The sequence below is a fragment of the Lactuca virosa genome, chromosome 5 (genome assembly GCF_052849685.1).
Source record: "Lactuca virosa cultivar CGN04683 chromosome 5, Lactuca_virosa_CGN04683_v6, whole genome shotgun sequence".
Taxonomy (NCBI): domain Eukaryota; kingdom Viridiplantae; phylum Streptophyta; class Magnoliopsida; order Asterales; family Asteraceae; genus Lactuca; species Lactuca virosa.
This window is the reverse complement of record NC_136430.1, coordinates 39,575,591-39,596,773: the sequence shown is the minus strand read 5'-3', so window position 1 is coordinate 39,596,773 and position 21,183 is coordinate 39,575,591.

Here is a 21,183-nt window from a genome sequence, read left to right as displayed (position 1 = left end):
TAATAATAGAAAACCCTTTTAATTTATATGTTTATTTCCGGATTATAACCTGAACTTTTTTAAATAGTACCTATGTTCCATAAACTATACCTATTATAGTTTATAAGTTTGTTTCCGAATGTTCCATAAACTATACCTATTATAGTTTATAAATTTGTTTCCGAATGTTCCATAAACTATACTTATTATAGTTTATATGTTTATTTTTGTATTGTGAAAACCGTTGCATCTTAACACCTTTTGTAAATATTTTTAAATTTAATAAATTTCACTTTTAATTGCATATTAACGGTAAGAAAACATAATAAGCAGTTTATATTTTTAAACACAAGATTTCTTGTGTTTTACTTGTATTCCCCCCTAAAACAATTTAAAAATCGTGAAGATATGAAGAAAGGCTTATGTGTTTTGAGATTAAACTATGAAGTTTTCTAAGTTGAGAATGAGAAATGAGGCTTAGATTTCGGTCTAAGCATATATGTAAGAAATTGAATTTGAGGTGATGTTTACATTGGGATATGTAACTTATCATCTTGGAAAGAGTATCAACCGCCTAAATGACTAAATATCTAGATATTTTAAGGTGGTTTTCGGCCAAAAGGAGGTGATTTCTATCTAGCATGACCGAAATCACTTAACTTACCCTCAAAGATATTGATTTTGGTCCTATACTTTTCATGGAAGGGTTGGTTTCAGTTCTAAGTTGTTTTCACATTGAGATTTTGGTCATGACTATTCATAAAGCATGTTTTTTCGGACATAGAATGAATACTTTGAGATTTCGGTCATGCTCCAAACCGTAAACCCCTTTTTGAATTGATTCCAAACCGAAATCTCCATTTGGATTAGATTCCTTGGACCGTAATCTCTATTATAAGGTATTATATTATGGTTTTAACTTTAAACTTTTGTCGAATGTTGATTTATACTAACCTAAATTAACTTAGGTTTCAATCCAAGTTTAGATATTAGCTTATAAACATGCCTTCATGGTTATAGATGACACAATGCATCAAGGTTTCAATGTGGTTTCACTTGTACTCTGTTAGGGTTTAGACCTTGCTTGCTCTAAAATTTTCGGATTGTGACATTATCCCCCCGTTAGAGGGAATTTCGTCCCGAAATTCGTCCTAGAGTGGTTATTCGTTGAACTAGGGAAAGAAGTGGGTACTTCAGTTCCATTTGATATTCTCGTTCCCTTGTGAATTTAGGTCATCGCTTAGTGTTCCAGCGGACCTTTATTATTAGTATGTGACTTTGTTTCGTTTAATCTGATTGTTTGTTTAGGGATGGTAACGTGTACTTAAGATGGAATATAGTGTGGGTTTGGTTTACTTGTCTACGTTCACTTGAATAGTAGCATTTCCTCTCGTAGTCTTGGGCATCTTTGCCCTGAAGTTCATGGCAGTGCTCATACTAGGTTCATCTATCATCACCTCATGTATACAAGTCGTATATAATTAAGATTTAAAAGATGTTCAGATGGGTGACTCTACCCCAAGTCCACAACCAGACAAGGAACATGAGGTAGGGCGGAATCACACATCCTAAGTCCGTACAATCTTAATTATATACCACCCTCGTGTATACACTTAGTAGTGATAGGCTAGCTGTATGGGTCCTTAATCTCTATCCTTGAACTTGACTTGGTGTACGAGTGGTATTCCTGGGAGGTCTGCTGGGAATACTTCAGGAAGGTTACGGACTTCCGGAACATCCTTGGTGTTTTTCGCTTCAAGTTTCTTGTCTACGGAGTGGTTTAGGAAGGCGTGGTACCCTTCGCATGGGTACTTCGAAGTTTTGAAGCGAGAGACGATACAGAGGTTTGTGCCGGGTTTATCGTTATAGGTTGAAAAGATTTCGTTAGACTGTCGGTTAAGGCGAAAGTTCTTTTCATAGCACAAAAAATTGGTATGGTGAGGACCAACCCAATCCACGTCGAATGACGACGTCAGAACTTCTTATGAAAATAGGTGTTAACTCGATTTGGAAGGAGTAATTTTTTAGAGCGATGATGTATTCTATGTATATGTCTTTAGTGCTTTCTGTTTTATTCTTGTTCTTACTACTGCGAACATTTTGTACCGCGTTTAGCGAGTACTAGCAGTACGAGTACTCCGATAATTTACAATGATGAAATTTCATAATATAATCCCTACTAGGTCCCTCTATAATCGCTTGGTGTATACAAGTCATGTATACTTAAGATTGAGAAGGCAGTCGACTGAGTGACTCTGCCCTAAATCCACAACCAGACAAGGATCATGAAATAAGGAGGAATCGCGCACTCTAAGCCTTTATAATCTTAAATATATATGACCCTAATGTATACACTAAGCCATCATAGCTCACCTGCAAGGATCCTTAGTTTTTATATGAATGTTGTGATTTGTTCGGACGAGAGAGTAATATAATTATTTTTTAATTGGCACCAGTCTTAGTAAAAATTAAGCTTTAAATATTATTGTTTGGAAACGTACTGAAAATCCTAGTAGGGTTCATCATTGTTTCTTTATGTCCTGTTGTTAAACTCCTCCCGTTCCTCCGTCATTCCTCTCTGTTGGACAATCTCTCTTGAAATGTCCCGTTTCACCACATGCATGACATACTTGACTTGTACCGGTATTGGTGGTTGAAGCGATGTATTAGGTCGGAGTCCTACTGAAATAGAAGGTGTGCCCCTTCTTGTTGCACCTATCGCAATACAAGTCCAGATAGACTCCATAATGATGGTAGTTGCACTTGTTGCAGTGTGGGAGATTTCCATAATATGGTATTGTCAGTGTTGAGGTAGTAGCGCCAGTGGAGGTAGGTACTGCTACAACTTGTTGCCTTTTGGTAGGCCCTTGAGTCGAACAGCCCCTTTCTCATTCCAGAACTTTCGTTTCATGTTCTTAGGTTTGTGGGTTGCGGTATCCTTGTAGGTAGACACTCGTTGGTTTCCTTGGTTGTTACTACGATTTAAATTGTTGACACTGTTTCCATTTTAGTTTGTGTTGTTAGCGTTGAAATGCACCATGACAGCTGTCACGACAACTTTTACAGCGGCTTGGAATGTACCGGAGTCTATCTGTAGAATCGGTGATTTGTCGGTATGCTGGTTATTTCCATTTGAAGACATGATTCTGTTGCATGATTTGAAACGAGTTTGTAAATAACTATGGTCGTTGCTAGTTGTACTCTATCTATTTATATATACATATAAATTTCTCGTTTTACTGTGCAGTTCTCAATGTTTCGACCAACATCCCTATGATGTATTTATGGTAGTGAGTGAGAGTAGGCATTTTACGAAAGTTAAGTTTAACAAAATAGAGTCTAGATGTTGAAATCTTAAGTTGATCGGTTTTCATGGGTTTTGGAAGGGAGTATCTCTCTTGATTTTACTGTTACTAGTTGTGAGAAAATGTACGGTAAACTTAACACATAGTGCGAGTAGTGTAATCTCTAACTCACTAGGTTATATTAGTTTATTAATTATTATTGTGACACATAAGGTGCTCTCTAGTTTGCTCCTGATGGGGTAACGTTCATTAACGATCTCTTCAGTGCCTTTTTCTTCGATCGATTCCTTCTCGGAATCCTCCCCGTGAACCCTCTTTTGGTTCTTCCTTAGTTCATTTCCTTGACTGTTGTAGTGGGGTTACGATGTTTAAATATATCGTTTGTGCGAGAATAAGAGTGTCTAAAGAATCTATGAGATTAATAAAAGTATCTCTATTGAAATTTTTATGATGATCCTTAGAGGATCCTCCTATGATCACGTAGTGTATACAAAATATATATAACCAAGATCAAATAGACCTTCGAATAAGTGATCCTACTCTAAGACCACAACCAAACAAGGAACAGGAAGTAGAGCGAAGATCACAAATTCTAAGTCTATAAAATCTTAATTATATATAACCCTGGGAGTATACACTCCGCAATTATAGACCTACCAGTAAGGGTCTTTTAGTTTTCACATAGGTTATTTATAGTACCTAAAATACTCCTATAGTATTTTAATTGTATCTTTGATTCTAGAGCTTCTTGGTATACGAAGTTGATATGTTTTTAGACTTGTTGTTATTGTATAGTATCATAAAATACTCATATAGTATTTTAAACTTTATGTTTGGTTCTAGTGTTCCTTTGTATATAGAGTTGGTAAGTTTTAGACTTGTTGCAACACCCTTATCACTCCCAAACACATGTCGGCCGTATCTGAAATAAATATAATTGATCAGGCTATATTTATCCCAGTTATGATACCATTGTAACATTGTATTTGTAGTTGTATATCTTTTATGGGTTGATATACTTAGTTCACTATAAACAATGCTCTTATACCATTGTAACATCCCCCTCTGGCACGTATCACAATATTGTCCGCTTTGGGCTCCCGACACGAAAACTTCTCAGGGGGTCACCCATCCCTGAATTGCTCTTGCTTGGGCACGCTTAACTGCAGAGTTCTTATCGGATCTGCTGCCCTCATGTCTTTAAAACGCGTTGTGACAAGGAAGGTATCCACATCCCTTTTAATGAAATGTTTTGTTCTCTTTCCAAGCCGAAGTGGGATCAGGTGCAACCCACCTTTCAAACACATCGACCCGTGCCCTAGCTCTGATACCAATCTGTCACACCCCCAAACCAGAAGGACAGAAACGTTTGGGGGTGGATGACGTCATGTACAATATCACAACAATTGTATAATAGTAATCAAAGCAACAACAACCATTGTATTGATAATATATAATTTACATTGTGTTCAAAACATTGCCTCTTTAACATTAAAACTATAGCGAAAGATAAGACGTGATGCTACAATGCTCAGTCTTCGTAACGCCTGAGAGGGTATCTGTCTACTAATTTTCCTGAGAATACAAGTGGTTTGAAAAAGTGTCAACATTAAAGTTGGTGAGTTCATAAGCATTTTTGTTATAAAAAGTGTATTCTTTGTTCTTTGAAAACGTTTGTGTGTTCCTCCAGAAAATCCTATATTTTCTTAATAAGAAATGTGACCATACTAGTTCCTTCTATGATCACTTAGTTTATACTACCTATATATAAACTAATATCGAAAGGACAGTTGAATGTGTGGATCTGCCCTAAGCCCACAACCAAACAAGGAACATGAAGTAAGGCGGAAATCACACATTCCACTGCCTATCGGATATTATTTATAAATAACCCTAATGTATAAGCTAAGGAACCATAAAATTTAGAATTACGAGTCCTTTATGTTATACTAGTCTGTAAATAAGTGTTGAACCTTTTTTAAATATGTTCCTAGTTCCACCCGCTCTACTGTAAAATATTTTTTTCGGTAAGTAATCGTATTTGTTTCCAAAAAGTTGAATTACAAACTGTTTGCTTGTAAAATAATGATGTTTATCCTGGAAAATCCTATATTTTCCATAAAACCGAATTATAGCCTTCAATGTTCCAAGACAAGAAGTACAAGTAAAATTTCCATACTTAATTTAATGATACGTAGTTTTATTCATATGTAAAACTAGCTGAAGATGTGTTTGGCCTGTAAACTAGATATGATGTTAATACCCTCCTATGATCACTTTGTAAATACGAGTTGTATATAATCGAGATCGAACAGACAGTCGAATGGGTGATTCTGCCCTAAGCCCACAACCAAACAAGGAACAGGAAGTAAGGCGGAAATCACTCATTCCACTGCCTATCGAATATTAATTGTATATAACCCTGATGTATATGCTAAGTAATAACATAGTTAATACCCCTTAAGACTGTTAAAAAAGTATATTACTACATAAATGTGTCGTTGTTTTCTCCATGTGAGTTCTTATAACCATACTGTTACCTAAGATGGCCTGATCGCGACGTTCCTCAGGCGTCAGAATGTTAACGACATTTGTCACCCCAGGCCTACCGGCCTAACTGTAGCTAACAATTAAGGTGCGAGAATGTCAGTCCCGTATAGATCTATACACAAATATCTCGCTCTCCGTACAAGAGACTCTGGTTATAAATCAGGACTTTAACGGGTACTTAGGTAAGAACGCGAAGATGTCTCACAAATTGCTTCAACGTTTTCACGAGTAATAAAAGAAAACCCTTTTAGTTTATATGATTATTTCTGGATTATAACTTGAACTTTGTAAAATAGTGTAACATCCCGTTATTTTCGGTTTGTAAAGTCAAACAAAGGTCAACTAAAACCCTTTTTAATGTTTGGGTTTTCTAATTAGGTTATAATAATAACCTTTATTTGTTAAAATCCTTAAAATATCCACAATTGAATTTAGAAGGAAAAGGCTTGAAAATCCGAGAAGCTTCACAAATTATCCCTTCGCTTCGGACTGCAAAGAGTTTACGGCCGTAAACTCTTCAGACTGTAAACCCCTCGCAGACCGTAAACGAGATTTCGGACGTAAACACTTTGCCAACTTCGGACCGTAAACTCCTCGGCCGTAAACCCTCGGATACATATATAGATTTTCTTCATTTTTCATCATTTCTCTTCCATTTCAAGTCTAGAAACCCAATTTCTCTCTCAAGTATCATAGGATCTTCATCTTGATCTTCCAAAAACGTAAGAATTCTTTCCATTTGATTTGTTGATATCCTTAAATATCAAGTGAATACACATGTTTCATCCATGAAATCATTCCATTTTGCTAGATTTTCAAGTGTTCTTCGTTTCACCAAGAACACACACTAGTGTTTTTGGACTTTAATCACCCTATCAAGCTTCTATATTGTAAGTACTCTCTCCTAAGCTTGCTATAAACACGAAATACTTGAAGAACACTTAGGAATCATCCAATTGACAAGAACAAAGAGAGTTTACGGCCTAGGCAATCTCCCTTGGCCGTAAACCCACATAATGAAGCATATGTTGACTTTAAACACTCCTAAAGGCTTCTAAACCCTTGAATACCTTCCTTTGTGTAACACTTACTGATTATACTACATGAAAAAATAAAGAAATCAAGATCAAAAGGTGTTTACAGCCAAGGTAATCTTCTTGGGCCGTAAACTCTAATTAAGGGTGCAAATGAACCCTAAACCTCTTACTAAGCCTTGGAACTAAGTCTAGAACACCTCAAGGAAGAATCTAGGACTTTAAAGCACAAATTGGTGCAAGATACTATGAGTTTACGGCCGTAAACTCATAGGGCCGTAAACTCATATTACACTTACCATGTTGGCTGTAAACTCATTAGAATGGCTATACACCCTTAGTATGCAATCATATGTGATTGTAGTACTTAAAACCTAGAGTTTCCTAGTCTAATAGGGTGTTACCTTTCATGATTAGTTGTTTATTCACTAATTATAAACATATATGTGTCATTATATGTTCAATAGGATCAGTGTGTGCTCAAGTCTACACTTGACACTTAGCATCCTACACCAATGTTACATTGAGTAACTTACAACAAGTGAGTTCATACCCCCGTATTTTCATGATTTTTACTGTTTTAAGGGGGGGGGGGGGGAATACAAGTCTAACACAAAGATTTTGTGTTATAACAAATGATTTCAAATGGATTACAGTTATAAAAACAAATGGTTTCATATATATTGTCAAATCAAGTGGTTTTAAGTGGTTATTTCAAAAAGACATCAAGTTACCAAAAATGGATTTTCAAAAATGAAACTTCTTTTAAATGTTTTATAAACTTATATTTTTTCCCAAAAATCATACTAGTATACATATATTTATATAAATAAGATTTAAAAGATTTAGGATTGACAACCCACTGTGATTCCTTTTCCTTGTTTGGATGTGGGATTATAAGTATTCGTTGTTTATCCAAATGTCATTTAAATTTTAATTATATATATTTGTATATGTATACAAGTATAAAAGTTTATTCAATTAGATTCAATTACCCTTTGTAACATGTTGAGCAAAGGACGCCATACATGAATACTCATTAACAAATCGGAAAGTACATATAAATTATAAAAGGTATAATTTATGATACACAGAACATTAATTCACAATACTAGTATACTAGAGTACATTTTTTTACAAAAACAAAGGATTAATTCAAAACTATTCAAGTTTATTCATTCATTCAAATACATGTTAAGAATACTAATTCAAGGATATACTATCAATCATTCATTTCAAATGATTGGAATTTCATAACTGTTATACATGTAACGTTATATGCTTTTATGAGTCAAAGAGTACAGTTAGTTTAATTCAACAGGGGATCGAAACAATGTGTGTATAGATCTATATTGGGATTAACAACCCCGCACTCGGACTGCTAGCTACAATCAGGCATACACACCTATGAGTGACAATTGTTATCATCAACTTTCTGCGCATACATAGCGTTGGGTCAGACCATCTAGTTAGTATGGTTATAATAACTCATTAAAAAGGTATTAACAATACGTTAGTGTATAATTACTAAACTTAAGTACATTTTCAAAGTACTAGTTTACAAGATACAGTTTACAGTATACAGTTTACAGAATACAGTTATCTAGATACAATTTACAAGATACAAGTTTACATAAAGATTACAATTACAAGACATTGGTTTACAAACAGAACAGTTTTATACATATACAACTACTTTTCATATACAACAGAAAATATAGGATTTTCTGGAAACAGTTTACTTATTCAAGAAACAGAAAACATTTTTACATAACATAAATACTTATGTACTCACTCAAGTTTATGTTGATACTCTCCTTTCAAATTATTTGTATTCTCAGGGAACCCGTAGACAGGTACACCCGAGCTTTTGAAGATGGAGTAGTTTATGTTTTGTCTTTATCTTTTGTACAACTTTTTTTTGGTTTTAGTATACAATTTAAAACACATGTAAATATTTATACTTTTTAATACAATGGTTGTTTGTACTATGATTACTATATTACATGTGTTGTGATACTACAAATGAAGTCCTCCACCCCCGGACGTTTCAACCGTCTGGTTTGGGGGTCCGACAGATTGGTATCAAAGCTTTGTTTATAGTGAACTTAGTATATCAATCCATAAAAGATATAGAAACTATAAATACATTTGGGGCTAAGAGCTCTGACTACAAGTATACTTTTAAAAATTTAAGTATTTTTACAAAAAGTGTACTAACACTCATACCTACAAGTACAATATCACAGTCATAAGAACTTAAAAGTATTTGAATGTTGAACATTACAGTCAAACCTGGACAGTTATGTAATCATATTTGGGATTAATATAGCCTGATCAACTATATTGATTTGAAATATGACCAACATGTGTTTGGGAGTGATAGTGGTGTTGTGGCATGTCTAAAACTTACCATACATACTCAAAAAGAACTTTAGAACAGAACATAAAGATTAAAATACCATAGGGGTATTTTAGGCACTATATACTAATAACAAACATGTGAAAACGATAGAACAAATTAAGGGTAGAACTATAAATATTAAGGGTATATTACAATTATATAATTAAAATTATATAGACTTAGAATACGTGATTTAGCTTCATTTCCTGTTCCTTGTTTGGTTGTGGATTTAGAGCCGGGTCATTTAATCGAAGGTCGAATATAACCAAGTTATATATAATTAATATGCACTTTATAGTTATAGTAATATTTAGAACAAGTTGTACTTAGTACATTATTTGTTAATTGTAAGTCTTTCTTGTAGAAACTTATTGTTACTAACTATACTCTATATCTCCTATCCCTATTCTCGCTTAGACAAAAATTGCTGAGATGTAGTTTCATCCAAATGATACCCGTCGCCATTAGGAAATACTCTACTTATTCTTTTGGTTATAGTTAAGTCTATGGATAGGTTTTAGCATGATTTTTCAGGGTTTTTCAGTAAGACCACGAAAATTCTCTTTTCGATAAGGTCTTCATGATGTCGAAATTTTTCAAAATTTGGTGTATTATAGACCTGTCTAGAGTCAAATTTTCCAGGCTTATGTATTCAATATGCCAATTTAATCGACATGCATTTTCGTACTCTTGAAAAATCACCATTCAATTTCATATTATTCAGTTACAAGTTGTACTTGTCATAGACTTCTATTTCCAATTCATTCCAAGATTCATGTCAAACTATCTGTTTAGTTCAGAGATATCAGAATTCATATTCAATCTTGATATCTTACCATCACAGTATCTTTTGACCTTTATAGAAAAAGATGCCTCCTCATAAGAATCCAAGGCGTCAAAATACTGATGAACCACCGGTACCACCTCCCTCGCCACCTCCTCAATTCGACCCCGCTATGTTTCAAGCTGCGGTCACGGCAGCTGTAACTGCTGCTATGGCTCAGAGTAATAATTCTGGTGCTAGTGGGTCTGGAGCTGGTGCAAATCCTGCTAACCAAGGCGAAGGTCATGGGCATTCGCGAGAGTGCACTTGTAAAGATTTTACCAATGCCAAACCCAAAACCTTTAATGGAACTGGAGGAGTTATGGCATTAAGGCAGTGGATAGAGAAAACAGAAGCGATTTTCGAAATTTGCTCCTGCCCTGAGAACAGTAAAGTCAAGTTCGCTGCTTGTACTTTTTCTAAAAGAGCTTTGACGTGGTGGACTGGTCACCTTAAGTCACTTACTCTAGTAGTGGCTAATGCAATCAGCTGGGAGAATTTCAAAGGTATGCTTATGCGGGAGTATTGTCCGCGAGGCGAAGTTCAGAAACTTGAAGAGGAACTCTGGAGTCACACAATGGTTGGTTCTGATATATCAACCTATACTAGTAGATGTTGTGATCTGGCAATTCTGTGCCCGGAGATGGTTGCTCTAGAGAGCAAGAAGATTGAGAGATATATTTGGGGACTATCGCCCCAAATTCAGTCAAGTGTTTTAGCTTCGAGGCCTGTTACTTTTCACAGTGCCAAAGAGCTGGCACAATCTCTTATCGATCACGGAGCCCGTCAAAAATCAGTGGTTGCTTTACCAGAACAACCGAAGGGAAACAACAACAACAACAATGACAACAACAACAACAAGAAGAAGGGTCGAAACAAGAGGAAGGGCAAGTTTTCTCAGGATTCCTCAAAGAAACAACAGCTGGCTGCAGTCAATGTTGCGACTGTACCTACTGTTGTTCCTGTTAATCCAGCACCAGCCAAGCCTTATGCTGGTAATCTTCCAAAAAGAAACAAGTGCAATTTTCACCATAATGGAAATTGCGGGGAAATGCAGTGTCGTAACTGCAACAGAAAAGGGCATACTGCCCGATTCTGTAGAGCACCACCCCAACCACTTAACCAAGTACCTGCGGCTGGAGTTGGTCAAGCATGCTACAATTGTGGTGAAGTAGGACATTTCAAGAAAGACTGACCTAAACCTGGAAATGCTGGTGGAGTCGGGAGAATATTAGCCTTGGGCCAGGAAGAAGCTGTGGCAAATCCCGCAGTAGTTACGGGTACGTTCCTTCTCAACAACACTTATGCATGCATTCTATTTGATTGTGGTGCTGAGAAGAGCTTTGTGAGCCATAATTTCAAACACTTGCTAAATCAAAACTCCCAACCATTAAAAGAAACATTCACAATCGAAATGGCTAACGGTAAATCCGAATCCACCAACGAAATATACATAGGATGTACTCTTACCCTGAATAACTTTTCGTTCCCAATTGACCTTATGTCGGTCTCTATCAAGAGTTTCGACGTAATAATAGGTATGGATTGGTTGTGTCTTAACCGTGCTGACATTCTATGTTATGAAAAAGCTATTCGTCTGAACTTGCTAACTAATGAAACTATTGTTATTTATGGCGACAAACCCTGAACGAACCTCCAAATCATTTCTTGCATTAAGGCACAGAAGTACCTCTGCAATGAGTACTGTGCTTTCTTAGCTCACGTTGTAGACAAAAAGCAAGAAGTGAAAGATATCACGAAAATTCCTGAAGTCTGTAACTTTCTCGACGTTTTTCCTGATGATCTTCCAGAAGTGCCTCCCGAACGACAAGTCGAATTCAGAATCAATTTAATTCCAGGGGCTATCCCTGTTGCCAAATCTCCCTACCGTCTTGCACCTTCAGAATTGCAGGAATTATCCAGCCAGCTTAACGAACTTCTTAGTAAAGGTTTCATAAGACCAAGCTTGTCACCCTGGGGAGCACCGATTTTATTCGTAAAGAAGAAGGATGGATCATTCCGTATGTGCATAGACTATCGAGAGCTGAATAAACTTACCATTAAGAATCGATACCCTCTGCCTCACATTGACGATCTGTTTGACCAACTTCAAGGTGCGAGATACTTCTCAAAAATAGACTTAAGATCCGGGTATCACCAGTTACGAATTTTGGAGGATGACATTCCCAAAACTGCGTTCAGAACTCGTTATGGTCATTATGAGTTCGTAGTGATGCCATTTGGATTAACGAATGCACCAGCTGTGTTCATGGATCTAATGAACAGGGTGTGTCGTCCATTCTTGGAAAAATTCATTATAGTCTTCATCGACGACATTCTTATTTATTCAAGAAGTGAAGAGGAGCACGGCCAACATCTTCGTCAAGTTTTGAAAACTATTAGAACAGAGAAACTCTATGCGAAGTTTTCAAAATGTGAATTTTGGATTAGAAAGGTTGAATTTCTTGGTCACGTGGTCAGTTCTGAAGGAATACACGTCGATCCTTCCAAAATTAAGGCTATTGAAAACTGGTCAGCACCCAAAACACGTACATAAATCCGTCAATTCTCGAATAGCTAAACCTCTTACAACTCTGACGCAAAAGGGTGTAACTTTTAGCTGGGGAGAAAGACAAGAAACATCTTTTCAAACACTGAAGCGAGCTTTGTGTAGTGCACCAATCCTATCTCTTCCTGAAGGGATAGAGGATTTTGTATTATACTGTGATGCTTCTAATCAAGGGCTTGGATGTGTTCTTATGCAAAGAGGAAAGGTGATATCTTATGCCTCAAGACAGCTAAAGACACATGAAGTCAATTATTCAACACATGACCTTGAACTAGGAGCAGTAGTATTTGCTCTGAAGATCTGGAGACATTACTTATATGGCACGAAATGCACAGTATTCACGGACCATAAAAGTCTCCAACACATCTTCAATCAGAAAGAGTTGAACATGAGACAACAACGATGGGTGGAGCTGCTGAACGACTACGATTGTCAGATTCTTTATCACCCTGGTAAAGATAACGTTGTAGCTGACACCCTTAGCAGAAAAGAATACTCGAGACGCCGAGTAAAGTCGTTGACCATGACAATCCATTCACGTCTGTCCATACAGATCAGAGAGGCTCAACTTGAGGCCTTAAAACCTGAAACGTGACAGGTGAAGCCTTAAGAGGAATGGATAAAAATTTCAAAGTCAGGGATGATGGAGTTTATTGTTTCATGAACCGGATCTGGACACCTAAGTTTGGTGGTTACAGAGATGTAGTGATGAATGAAGCTCACAAAACTCGATACTCTATTCATCCAGGTTCAGACAAGATGTATCTGGACCTTTAGAAACTATACTGGTGGCCAAACATGAAGGCCGAAATTGCTACCTTTGTGGGCAAGTGCCTTACTTGTGCCAAGGTGAAGGTAGAATACCAGAAACCTTCAGGTTTATTGCAAAAACCTGAAATACCTGAATGGAAATGGGAGCGGACTACAATGGATTTCATAACCAAGTTACCCAAGACATCGGGTGGTTATGTTACTATTTGGGTAATCGTCGATAGATTAACCAAATCCGCACACTTCTTACCAATCAAAGAGTCAGACAAGATGGAGAAGCTAACAAGAACTTACCTCAAGGAAATCGTTAGACTGCATGGTGTACCAATATCTATTATTTCCGACCGAGATAGTAGATTCACTTCTCGTTTCTGGCAATCTTTATAAGAATCTTTGGGAAATAGGCTGGACATGAGTACAACCTACCATCCTCAGACTGGCGGACAAAGTGAGAGGAGGATTTAAACTTTAGAAGATATGTTGCGAGCTTGCGTGATAGACTTTGGTAAGGCATGGGATACTCATTTACCTCTTGTCAAATTCTCTTACAACAATAGTTATCACACTAGCATAAATGCTGCTCCTTTTGAAGCTCTCTATGGCCGTAAGTGCAGATCCCCTCTATGCTGGGCTGAAGTAGGCGATACGCAGTTAGCTAGAAGTCAAGTTCCTGACGTTGCCCTCACTGGTCTAGAAAATCGTACAAATCCGGGAGCGACTTAAAGCTTCCAGAGATAGACAGAAAAGCTACACTGATAAAAGAAGAAAACCTTTGGAGTTTCAGGTTGGTGACCGCGTCTTGTTGAAGGTCTCACCCTGGAAGGGCATGATACGCTTTGGAAAGCGTGACACGTCGAATCCAAGGTATATAGGACCATTCGAGATTCTTGCTAGAATTGGTCCCGTAGCTTACAAACTCCGACGACCTCAAGAGCTAAGTAACATACATCCTGTTTTCCACGTCTCAAACTGATGGGTTTTGCGCATTCTAACACTCCTAAGTGTATATGCAACCCTAAATACCTTGGATCTATGTTTTCTCTATTATACATGCAATTATGAACTTTCCAAGGTATTACCCTATCTAGCATACAATACTTGATACTTGGGCAATCAAATGGATAGAATACATACCTTTGTTTGATGTAGCTTGTCTCCATGAAGCTTGAGTGCCTAGTGCCCCAAGTGTGACACCTCAAATGGTTCACACAACACCAAATGCACATGGAATGACTTGAGAGAAATGGAACACTCCTTGAAATCGTCTAGCCCTCATATTCACACATTAGTGCACGATTTCTTGAGCCATGGCATTCTTTTATATGGTGGCTATTAGGGTTACACCATGTAACTCATAACTTTACCCATTCCTTATGCTCCATGGATTTTAACCTCCATGGAGTATCCATGGGTCACCCCATGGACTTAGTCCAACATAAGGAATCTTGGATCACAAGCCCACATATATAAGAATGAATGATTTACACAATCAACCCATATATTTAATTAGTCTCCTTTTGATCACTTAATTAATTCCAAATTAATTCTTGATCAATACTAATTAAATAACCTTATTAATATATTAGAACTTATAATATATTAACCAACCTTAAGTGTTATTTCTCTCATTATAGTCTATCCAAATGCATGATGCCATGCAACCCAAATGGACCATGTCGGGTCGGGTCAAGTCTTACCAATTATAGTTATGGACTTAGACATTAATCCAACAGTCTCCCACTTGGATAAGTCTAAAACTATTATTGCGTATGACTTCAGGAACCGATCAGCAATCGTAGCGCTCAAAAGCTTCTGTCGAACTCTGACCTTGTCGATGAACTCTGACCTTTGTCAATGACTTGTCCATTAGATAAGGGATCATATATTCCTCCATTCTAGATATCATATGGACTGAGACATGGATTATCAATCATTCTCTCTGTCCATTTGTTGTTTCCCGATTTCCGATTCATGATGACTGACTGATTGAACAAATCAAATCAGTCCTGGCTTGGCCAAGCACTCACATGTATCATCTTTAAATCATCGAGGGGCCCATAGATATCGCTTTTATCCCAAAGGTAAAAGGAATGGATAAACTTCGACTCATATGGCTTGTTCTACTACTTGTTGAATGATACACAAAGGCACGTTTTATAACATCGAGTTATCGAATGCGTTTTCGTGAAATCAATGTACAACCAACTCATAGTAACAACTCATATCTCTAGGTTTGAAGAATATAAGATATTATCGTCTCATGATCACTCGTGATAAAATCCATGAAGTGATTCAAATGAGCGCGGGTTGAATCAAATACTCAGAACTTATGAGCACTCATGAGTGTTGTAGCACCACTTTGTCCACCAACTTGGACCTCTACAAGCCAACCCATGACAATCTTGATTCATATCTACTTCCAACATATGACCGACTGTGGATGGTTTGAATAACTTAATCATTCAGGAAGAGCGACTTAGTTATTCTGGAAGTCAAAACATGCAAAGTGAAACACAAGAATAAATGAATCAAATATGGTATCAAACCCTATGAATATAAATAAACACTTTTATTTATCACCATACTGATTACTCATTATTCATTGTTTCGGTTTTATCAACTTTATACTTGAATTAAAAACACTAGTTGTCCCATGCTCCAAGCATGTACACTATGTTTTTCTTAAACAATAGCTTTGCCATACACCAAGTATGCACTCTATGTTTGTCTATGATCCTTACTTTGTGAAATAAACCAATTGAACATAATTTCAATGATTCTAATTTCACACTCCCAAATCCTTATCGAAAAATGTGACAATTTCAAATTCCTATCATTTATCGAAATCTATTTAGATTTTAAACTTATATGCACTGACCCTCCTGTAATGAATATGTACAAAGTCACAAAGACTTGTCAACAGTCATTATAAGGTATTCCAATGGAGATCAACTCCATGGAAACTAGGTCTCATATTCCAAGTACATTGCTTTGGACATGCTTCTTGCATTAAGTTTTCTAATCTTACACAGATAACTTCCACCTATGGAGACAACTCCATATTCTCATTTTGACTATCACTTCTGAATAAGAGATGCCTCTTTTCAGAATATGTCAATATGGTCCTTCCAAAATTACCACTATACTTCCAACTGTCCCTGAGCAACCAATCTTTGGTAAACCTCAGATTGTCCTCGACAATTGCTTAATCATTTTAGTCATATCCAATTCTAGACCTTTTCCCTTCTTAATGCCTCTGGGCATTTGGAAAAATTTAGAAATGACAAATATTATAGCACATGCAATCGATCCTGTACCCAAAGCAAATGGTACACAATTCATGATGTCTCACATAAAGACATGATTCTAGACCAGTCTTTGGCTACAATATTTTTATTTTCCATGTTTTCAAAATTTGACTATGAAGAGGGATGTCGTAATCATAATCGAATTTTGAGAACGCAATATATAGAATTTCCTTAAGTTGAACCAATCCAACATGAAATTCATATATATATTCTTGACTAAAGATGATTAAGGTCTCAATCTAAGCCTTTAGAACTGAAATGAAGTATATCCTCTCCCTTAATTATAGCAAAACAACTTCTTCAATCCCTGCAGCCTCACGAATTGAAACTTTTGTTTTCTACAATTAACATTGCTAACTTGCAACACTAACAATAATTATCATGCTCCCACTAACATGATGATTATTAGCATAACACATATGCTCCCACTAGCTTTGACGTGTACTCAGAAATCAGCTGGACTTCTAGAAATCAATACTTTATTGACTTCCTTACCAAAGTTCAGATTTCTGATACGAGATGCTTTGATAAAACTTTATCAAAATCATACACCTTTCCTTAGATAGCACGCATTTGTGTCTAAACAATTTCAGAACTATGAAAAGGGATGTCGTAATCATAGTCTCAATTGTTTAGACCTTTTGCCATCTGCTTCAAATCTACTTGGTGGAAGTGTTTCCTCACCATCATTTTCATGAATCGGAGAGAAACCTTATGACCCTTAGATTTTATGGTGTATGTGTTCTTATCCATGTGAATCGTCAAAACCATAGTCACAAGACAAGGATAATGACAAATCTAAACTCATATGGACTGAACTTATGCAATCTTAACTTCTTGCCACCTGGTAGTACAGGGCCTGCCATTGCTTCCAAGTTGTTATGCAACCAATTGAGAACTTTCAGAACTCCTATGCAAAGCCAACTTTAATTGGAATGGGCACAGAATATGTCAACATGATAGGTTATAAACCTCAAGTCGTGTGCTAGTGAAGAACCTCAGGTTTTATTCTTGATTAGTTCTTGAAATTCTTTTTAGGATCTTTAAGACGCCCACTGTCCTCTTGACATATAAGACTATCTTGCCAAATATTCAAGAGATAGTGCGGATTCTTTATCAAGACAAACACTTCACACAATTGGCCTTAGTTGGTCTTTGTTTAATCCAAAACATCACAACTTACCAACTTCAAATGTACAAGAGTAGGACACTTTTACTCTTACATTTGACAAGTGTTATAAACCTTTCTTTAAGATATGCCACTCAACTTATAGTCTTGGAGTATGACTCTAAGACTTGTTTTGAAACGAAGTATGACTCATCTCCTTGATTTAACCATTTCAACAATTCATGACTCCTCTTCTTAGTCATAAGAATGCACTAAGATGTCCTTAGAAGACCAATTGTGATGTGGTTCTTAAATCATTAATATGAGTTCAAAACATGATACTAAAGTACTCTCCCATCTTTCATATTTGAGAAAACTTTTATCTTTCTGCCTAATTTGATTCTTCTCATTCGTTCTGCCATACATTGAGACTTTTCCAATGTGTCAGAATTATACTTAAACTTGTAAGTATAACCATATTTACTAAACTTTAGTAAATCAAATAGTCTTAACGAGCTTTGTGGTGGACATGACCAGTGCACAAGAATGTGTACTCGATCCCTTTAGTCCTTCACTTGACTCACACATCCATGTGAACAAGTAAGTAGTCTTGATTTTCCAATGCTTGAAAGTTCTCATTCATCATACTATTCAACTTGCATGATTCCAAGTTTCGGTCCAATTGAAACTTGGGCGATGAGGAACTTTCCTGATTTGGTAAATTTAGACACTACCACAAATGAAAGAATCAAATCCATTTTCCAATATTGCTGTCAGTGGAATCATATAAGCAACAATTTTCCACAAATACCATTGTAAGGATACTTCAAATAAATAAAATTAAACAATTTTCTTTTATTTTAAAACTTTGCGGAAAAACTTATCCTTACAATCCACATGGAAAATTGTTGTTATCTATTCCTTGCTCAAAATTCTGATGCGATCGAAATCCACCTTCGCGATCAGAATCAACATATACTTCCTTTAAGATTTCTCTCTATTCTTTGATTCTTAAAACATCAACATGTGACCCAGTCACATCATGTAATGAGGATCTCAGAATAGAACTTAACAGAGTTAGATAATGGGCTCTACCTGATGTAGAGTCAAACTTATTGACTTTAACATCCTTAGGTAAATTTGGCAGCTTTGCAATCAACGCCCCTTCCTTTGGCAAAATAAACATATGGACCCTTTGGTAATGGGACTATCTCAGACTTAGCCTTTCTCTTTACCATTTGGTCAACCGGGTTAACTATGGCCAATCCCTTTCCATTGGGAAGAGAATGCTTTTCTGGATTTCCAGTGTCACCATTGTCACTGTCCATAAAGTTTTTGGGAAGTTGATCTTCTAATCAAATTTGCTTTACTATCGTTCCAAATCATTGCTGATTCAGCAGCACCAAGCAAATAGATATGATCATTAAGGTTCATGTCATAGTCTGTTTCATAGTAGTCCCAAAGGAACTCACTATGTGACTTAGAAAGTGATTGAACATCCAACTTTCTCAAGACTTTGACACCCAACTCTCCCAGCTTGTCAATATGTGACTTCATCTCTAAGATGTGATCACACATAGACCTTGCTTGCCATTAGGGCTTGAGTGACCTTGAACTTGTCGGTTAGGGAGAATAATTGGAGGAGGTGGATGAAGTAAAGTTCCAAGAGATTTGGGAAGATCATAGATGTCTGAACTAGACATCTTTTGGGAGATATTCAAGATAGTTGATCTAAAGTCCTTAATATAACACCCAATATGAAATATTAAGGCTAGGATCCAACAACCTATTTATAACTGGAAGAGGGATGCCGTAATCCGAGTTATAAAATAGTTGAAGGTAGGTAAATGTCGATTTACCAATTTCCACCATGAAAAACGAAATAATGTAATTAGGTTTTTAATTGGATTTGAAACTCCTAGATCTTTTGAGATTCATTGAACTTTTCAATGGCATGTTTCAATCTCGAGTGTGCCCTTCAGGTTTTGTGACTGGGATGCCGAGGATCACAAAACAAGGTGTGAAGTAACCATGCAAATATACTTGGTACCCTTAATATTTACCCCTCAATCGATGTGCCGGTTAACCACAGGAGCTCCACCGATACATGATTCTAGACCAGTCTTTTGCTACAATATTTTTATTTTCCATGTTTTCAAAATTTGACTATGAAGAGGGATGTCGTAATCATAATCGAATTTTGAGAACGCAATATATAGAATTTCCTTAAGTTGAACCAATCCAACATGAAATTCATATATATATTCTTGACTAAAGATGATTAAGGTCTCAATCTAAGCCTTTAGAACTGAAATGAAGTATATCCTCTCCCTTAATTATAGCAAAACAACTTCTTCAATCCCTGCAGCCTCACGAATTGAAACTTTTGTTTACAATTAACATTGCTAACTTGCAACACTAACAATAATTATCATGCTCCCACTAACATGATGATTATTAGCATAACACATATGCTCCCACTAGCTTTGACGTGTACTCAGAAATCAGCTGGACTTCTAGAAATCAATACTTTATTGACTTCCTTACCAAAGTTCAGATTTCTGATACGAGATGCTTTGATAAAACTTTATCAAAATCATACACCTTTCCTTAGATAGCATGCATCTGTGTCTAAACAATTTCAGAACTATGAAAAGGGATGTCGTAATCATAGTCTCAATTGTTTAGACCTTTTGCCATCTGCTTCAAATCTACTTGGTGGAAGTGTTTCCTCACCATCATTTTCATGAATCAGAGAGAAACCTTATGACCCTTAGATTTTATGGTGTATGTGTTCTTATCCATGTGAATCGTCAAAACCATAGTCACAAGACAAGGATAATGACAAATCTAAACTCATATGGACTGAACTTATGCAATCTTAACTTCTTGCCACCTGGTAGTACAGGGCCTGCCATTGCTTCCAAGTTGTTATGCAACCAATTGAGAACTTTCAGAACTCCTATGCAAAGCCAACTTTAATTGGAATGGGCACAGAATATGTCAACATGATAGGTTATAAACCTCAAGTCGTGTGCTAGTGAAGAACCTCAGGTTTTATTCTTGATTAGTTCTTGAAATTCTTTTTAGGATCTTTAAGACGCCCACTGTCCTCTTGACATATAAGACTATCTTGCCAAATATTCAAGAGATAGTGCGGATTCTTTATCAAGACAAACACTTCACACAATTGGCCTTAGTTGGTCTTTGTTTAATCCAAAACATCACAACTTACCAACTTCAAATGTACAAGAGTAGGACACTTTTACTCTTACATTTGACAAGTGTTATAAACCTTTCTTTAAGATATGCCACTCAACTTATAGTCTTGG